This window comes from Myotis lucifugus, unplaced genomic scaffold (genome assembly GCF_000147115.1).
Source record: "Myotis lucifugus unplaced genomic scaffold, Myoluc2.0 scaffold_1551, whole genome shotgun sequence".
Classification (NCBI taxonomy): Eukaryota; Metazoa; Chordata; class Mammalia; order Chiroptera; family Vespertilionidae; genus Myotis; species Myotis lucifugus.
This window is the reverse complement of record NW_005872599.1, coordinates 33,094-39,282: the sequence shown is the minus strand read 5'-3', so window position 1 is coordinate 39,282 and position 6,189 is coordinate 33,094.

Here is a 6,189-nt window from a genome sequence, read left to right as displayed (position 1 = left end):
CCCCTCAACCGAACGAAGCCTGCGACTCCCAGCACAATGCACGTCCGCCCGTCTCTCGCGCTCCCCAAGGCCTTCCTTTTTCTTCCCCAGGCCTTGCGCCCATCCTGCCCTCTGCTTGCCCTCCCCTCTAATTCTTGAGGTTTCAGGTTAAATGCAAAACTGTCCTTATTCATTTATTTGCCCCCACAAAGTATTCGTCGAGCCTTTACTATGTGCGCTGTGTCAGGCACAGGGGCTACCTGGATAAGAAAACATCATAGCCCAGCCCGCCTGGCTCAGTGATTGAGCATCGACCTATAAACCAGGAGGTCACGGTTCGATTCCCGGCCAGGGCACATGCCCGGGTTATGGGCTAGAATAGATCCTCAGTGTGGAGCGTGCAGGAGGCAGACGATCAATAATTCTCTCTCATTATTGTTGTTTCTACTAGTATCTCTCTCTCCCTCTCCTTTCCTCTCTGAAATCAATAAAATATATTAAAAAAATAAAGAAAACATCATAAGCAAGCATAGTGGGAGAGGTATAGGACATAATTACAAATATGAGATTCATACATGATGTGTCAGAAGTGACATGGGCTAGGATCTGAAAGATGAATGGGAGTTAGGTACACAGTGCAGAGAGGAGAGGCGGAGCTGGGGGCAGAGGAACAACTTGTACAAAACCCCTGTGGCAGCAGAGACCTGCAAGAGGGGAGGACTGTTAGGACCAGGAGGGTGGGCAGGAAAGGGGAGTGAGTGAGCAAAACCTTGCTTCATGGAGAGAGTTTGTTACATTTTCTAATATTTTGTTTACTTTATTGCTTGCCTTTGCCTACTGCATTGGGTTTCAACCCAGGATATCCAGTCTTTTAGTGGGGAACCATCCAGTGAGCTTTAGAAAAGTTTCCAGGGCCCTGCCAAAGACCAGTCGAATCAGAACCTCTGGGCTGGAACCCGGGAAGTGGCACTCCTTAAATCTTCCCAGGTGGTTCTACTGGACCTTCCGGGTTGAGGACCCCTGCTTCCTGGATTATTAGCTTCATTTCAGCTGGAACAGTATCTCAGGATTGGCACATGTGAGTGAGTGTAGGGACATAGATTGATGAGAGCGACAAAAAAAGTAGATAAAAGGTGACTCTGGAGTGGATATGAAAGCACTTGGTGATTTTCACAGAAAAAGAGGACACAGAGAGCTCTCAAGCCCACTGAGGGAGAAGATAAAAAGTAGGACACTGGGGCAGTGCCTTGAGCCCAGGTGACCCCCAAAGCTCTTCCAGAGTAAGGGTAGTAGGTGGAATGAAAGCTGCTGTTGTCACAGAGCTACCCTTACTGGTGTCTGGGATGTGTAACCCCTGCCACCAAGCACCTAGGCACCAAGAGGTTGCCCATAGTTGCCACTTAAAGAAATGGGCAGAATTCCTGCAAATCTATAACTGCTTAGATCTGTATGCACACATACCCCAAACAATCTGTAAGGCTCCTAACATTTTGCCTTAAATTTCCAGCTTCCCCACCCCTAACTCTTTATCTATAAGCAGCACATCAATATGCAGGGAGGCCATTCTTAACTCTCTCCTGGCTAAGAAAGACTACTTTTGTGATTCATTTTTAGTTAAGCATGTATGGAATCCTTATCCATGTCAGGTAATGTGTCCTGTACTTTGAGACAATAGGTACCACCCAGTCCCTAATTGTAAGAGATCATATAGTCGGTGCTTAAGATCTCAACAATGCAACCCTCTTCCATTTTTTAATGTTTTTAAAATACATTTTTATTGATTTCAGAGAGGAAGGGAGAGGGAGAGAGAGATAGACACTTCAATCATGAGAATCAGATTGGTTGCCTTCATCATGCCTCCTATTGGGGATGGAGCTGGAAACCGGGCATGTGCCCTGACCACATCCAACCATGACCTGGTTCATAGGTCAACGTTCAACCACAGAGCCACACCGGCCAGGCCCCCTTCCATTACAAAAAAAGTTTTATTTCTGGTAAAAATAACAACATGAAATTTTTACCATCCTATCAATTTTTAAAAAAATATATATTTTATTGGTTTTTTACAGAGAGGAAGGGAGAGGGATAGAGAACCAGAAACATCGATGAGAGAGAAACATTGATCAGCTGCCTCCTGCACATCCCCACTGGGAATGTGCCTGCAACCCAGGTACATGCCCTTGAACGGAATCGAACCTGGGACCCTTGAGTCCGCAGGCCGACGCTCTATCCACTGAGCCAAACCAGTTAGGGCCATCCTATCAATTTTTAAGTGTACAGTTCAGTAGTGTTAAGTATACAGATCTCTAGAACTTTTTTATCTTGCAAAACTGAAACTCTACACCCCATGAATACCATCTCCCCACCTCACCTGCCATTTAATGGATGAACTAATAACCTGTAAAAAAATTTTTTTTAGTGGGGAAATATGTGGGGCCGGGGAATTGTAAAATGAGGGATTTGCTAATGTGCTTGTGTCAATTTTCTCTTCTGAACTCAGTTCCTTGAAGTCAAGGACCCCATATTGTCATTGTGTTGCATCTTGACACTCAGCATCTTGGAGGATACGGACACTGATCATGAGAATCATTTGCACAAGGATGGGAAGGATGGGGGAGGTAGGTCACAGAGAGGAATTAATTCAGCCCGGACCTACTGGACACCATCTCCTACCTGCTTTCATTTTCCTACTTTCGCCAGAAACACGGATGGTGTTCCTGTCCTGCGCTGTGCTCAACCAGTCTGGACTGGGACATGGAAGGCTTGGTGGGGAAAGGTGACCTGTTGGGCCCCTGTGGCACCTCCCCACCAGTCATCCTTCTCTTACCTTGCTGGTGAGATTGGGCCTCTCTCATCTCCAGGTCACGGGTCAGTTCTGGGGGGAAGAGAAAAGAAAAGGCAGGTGTGTGTGTGTGTGTGTGTGTGTGTGTGTGTGTGTGATATCAGGGAATCACAGCTCAGTGAAAGTGGCAATAAGGATCCTTAGAAACCATCCAAATCACACCCTCCCATACCCATGTACTACAGCCCAGCTAAGGGAAGAGATGAAGAGAGGTACCAAGGCATAGCCTGAGCCTGATCTGCCTCATTCAAAGCCCAGAGGTCTTTCGGTGCAAGCTCTGTGGCTTAGATTTGGGAGTTAGTTCAACCCTGGTGGGATTGAGGAGCCTGGCTTGCTTTTGGGGCTGGGAAGGATTTGCTTCTTCCCAGGGATGATGTACAAATATTTAACATGCCACCCAATCAGAAGGACCCCCTACTGTGCAGGGCACAGACTTTTTTTTTTTTTAATAGCAAGGTGGAAATTTATTGTGAAACAAGCACAGTCTCCCACGTGGGTAGGGGGAAGAGTCCTCAGGCACAGACTCTTTAGGGCAGTAGTTCTCAACCTTCCTAATGCCGTGACCCTTTAATACAGTTCCTCATGTTGTGGTGACCCCCAATTTCATTGTTACAAATTGAACATAATTAAAGCATAATGATTAATCACAAAAACAATATGTAATTATATATGTGTTTTCTGATGGTCTTAGGCGACCGCTGTGAAAGGGTCATTCGACCCCCAAAGGGGTCGCGACCCACAGGTTGAGAACCGCTGCTTTAGTGTTTAGCTGGTGGATCCAGGAAGGCTGGAGTGTCCTGGCTGGGCTGCTTGGTGCCACTGGAGGGGGATTCAAAGTAGTGGCTATTTACCAATAAGACATGTGTTTCACTGTTTTCACAGCCAGTACTGCTGTGCCAATGTTATTTTTTGAACATTAGCCCTGCCCCTTTCCCAGCCCTGTTCTGCCAGGCTCCACATGGCAGGGAGAGGGGCTTCAAGGAGGACAGCGCCACCTGGTGATGAAAAGCCTGCAGGGCTCTTGGAACCACGTGTGCGGCTTGGCACTGAGGGGGTCGGGCAGCCAAGGGGCCCGCCAAGGGTGCTAGTAGAGGGGCAGTTTCCTCCTGGGCACTGGCTGGCAGCCCAGCCATCCCTCTCCACCTGCCTGTCTTCCCAGCCCCATTCCTTACATCCCAGAAAGCCCTATCCCTTAACCACCTGAGTTTGATCATTTTTCTAGCCCTACCCCAACTCCCCGACTCCCCCAGTAGCTGGGAAAGGGACACGAGGGAACTGGGGACCTACAGCTGCCCATGGGAGGGCACCTTCTCAGGAGCACCTCTGTGTACCCGTGAACCTGGGGGTGAGAGAAGGTTGCACATCTCTGGGACCACCTCTGCAGCAGCACCTACAGAGACAGCCTTGTGGGTCCTCTGCTGCCCCTCCTCTCTGCCCTCACCCAGCTCTTCTAGAGAAACAGGGGCTTTGCTGGAGGTGCCTTCCCTGGGGAGGCCAGCTGTTGCTAGGAGACAGAGAGCTGGGGTGCCTGGGCTTTTTGCTATGACCTGAGCCTGAACCTCCTCCCCGGGGCCCCTGGAAGGCCTCTGATGCCTCCATCCCCAGGGCTTCCTGGGGCCAAGTTGGCCCCTCCTCCAAGGGCCCTGCACGGTAGCTCAAGGGAACCTGGAGTAGGCTCAGGGACACAGCCCAGGGATTTCGGCTCTGCCGCTAACTCCCGGTGGACTGGTTTCTCTTCGGCCCTTAACCACGGGAATTGGGGGAGGGGAGATGAATCTCAGCTGGGCCCCCTGTCCCCATCCATCAGTTCTCCCTGCTCATCTTCTGGTCAGAGTTCCCTCAGTTTAGATGAGCATGCTGTGAGGTCAGATACACTGTGACCTTGGGCCAGTGACAACACCTTTCTGAGGCCCAGTTTTCTCATCTGCAAAATGGGGACAAAATTGCTCCTGCCTCACAAGGGGCTGGTGCTGGGACTGAGGGAAACGGAGGGTTGAATACATAGGGGTAGTTCCCTTTATTATCCCGCTGCCCTGCCACCTAGAACACACTCATCCCCCTCTCAGGTCCTTCATTCTGAGTCTTCATCTCTTTTTGGCAGGCTCTCCCAGTACTCTGCCTCCTTGGTTCCTACACCGGCCCCTCCATTGCCCATCCCCTTCCAGGCCCTCTAGAACAAGCATGTCAAACTCGAGGCCTAATGAGGCATGCGACCTGCCGGCCACGAGTTTGACAGGCTGGCTCTAGAATCTCCTTTAAAAAACAACAACACGAAACAAAAAATCTCTTTTGTTCTGCTCTCTTCTCCTCACTCCCCCACCCCTTGGAGGGAGGGCCTTATTCAGTCATTTCAGCCCCAGAGTGGCTGCCCCAGGCCAGCTCAGAGTTATTTTTATCTCCTTAATCAATAACCTAGAGGCTGCGGGCCCACACCCATCTGAGAAGGATGACGGGGCCGAGGGCACTCTGTTCCTGCCTGTTATACTTTCTTGGATCCTGGCCTGTGTCCTGAGTGGAAGGACCCAGGTCTTTAGAATTAGGGCAAAACAAAAAGAAACTAGAGGAAGAGCTGTAGGGTCTGAGGGTTCGCTCATCTCAACTTTCCTTTAATGTTATTGCAACGAAAAGGGGCATCAGGCAGGGGTGAGTCAGTGTGGGGCTGGCGCTGCTGCCACGCAGGCTTTGGGAGACACTGCGGGGAGCCTGGCCTTGGACTGTGGCAGCTGAACCTGCACATGGAGTGGGAGGAGGCTGTGGGGGCAGAGAGACAGGACGACCGGCTTTTCCTGACAAAGTGAGAAGCCAGGCAGGTGGCTCTGGGCCTCAGTTTCCCTCTAGGGAATGGAGAACCTCCCATGAGCGCGGGCTGGAGGGGAGATAGAAGTCTTGGGGAAAGGATATGCAGAAAGCTGTAGAGGCACAAAGGATGGGAAGTCTAGAGATCTGGGTTCTAATCCTAGTCCTGCCATTAACATACTGTGATTCTCTCTCTCTGGGCCTCAATTTACCTACTTGTACAATGAGGAGGTTGGGCTGCTCCAGCTGAGACAGCCTGGCTCTGAAGCCTGGGCTTGGAGCCTCGGCCTGGGTGAGCACTTGGGCCAGAGCCAGGCCTCGGAGAGGGCCGGCCAGGAGGTCAGGCCTGGGATTTAGCTTTGTCTTCAGGGCTTTCCTCTGTCCTGCTCACAAATCCAATCTGTTGCCAAGTCCTTTCCTTCCATCTGCTTCCCACTGGCCCTCCCCTTCCGTTCCCCCTTCATCTGTCTTCTGGACCATTTCATCAGCCCTGTCACTAGTCTCCCTGTGCCCCTCTCCCACCAGTTCATCTTCACACAACTGTTGAGTTTTGTAATGCAGCATGAGGCTGC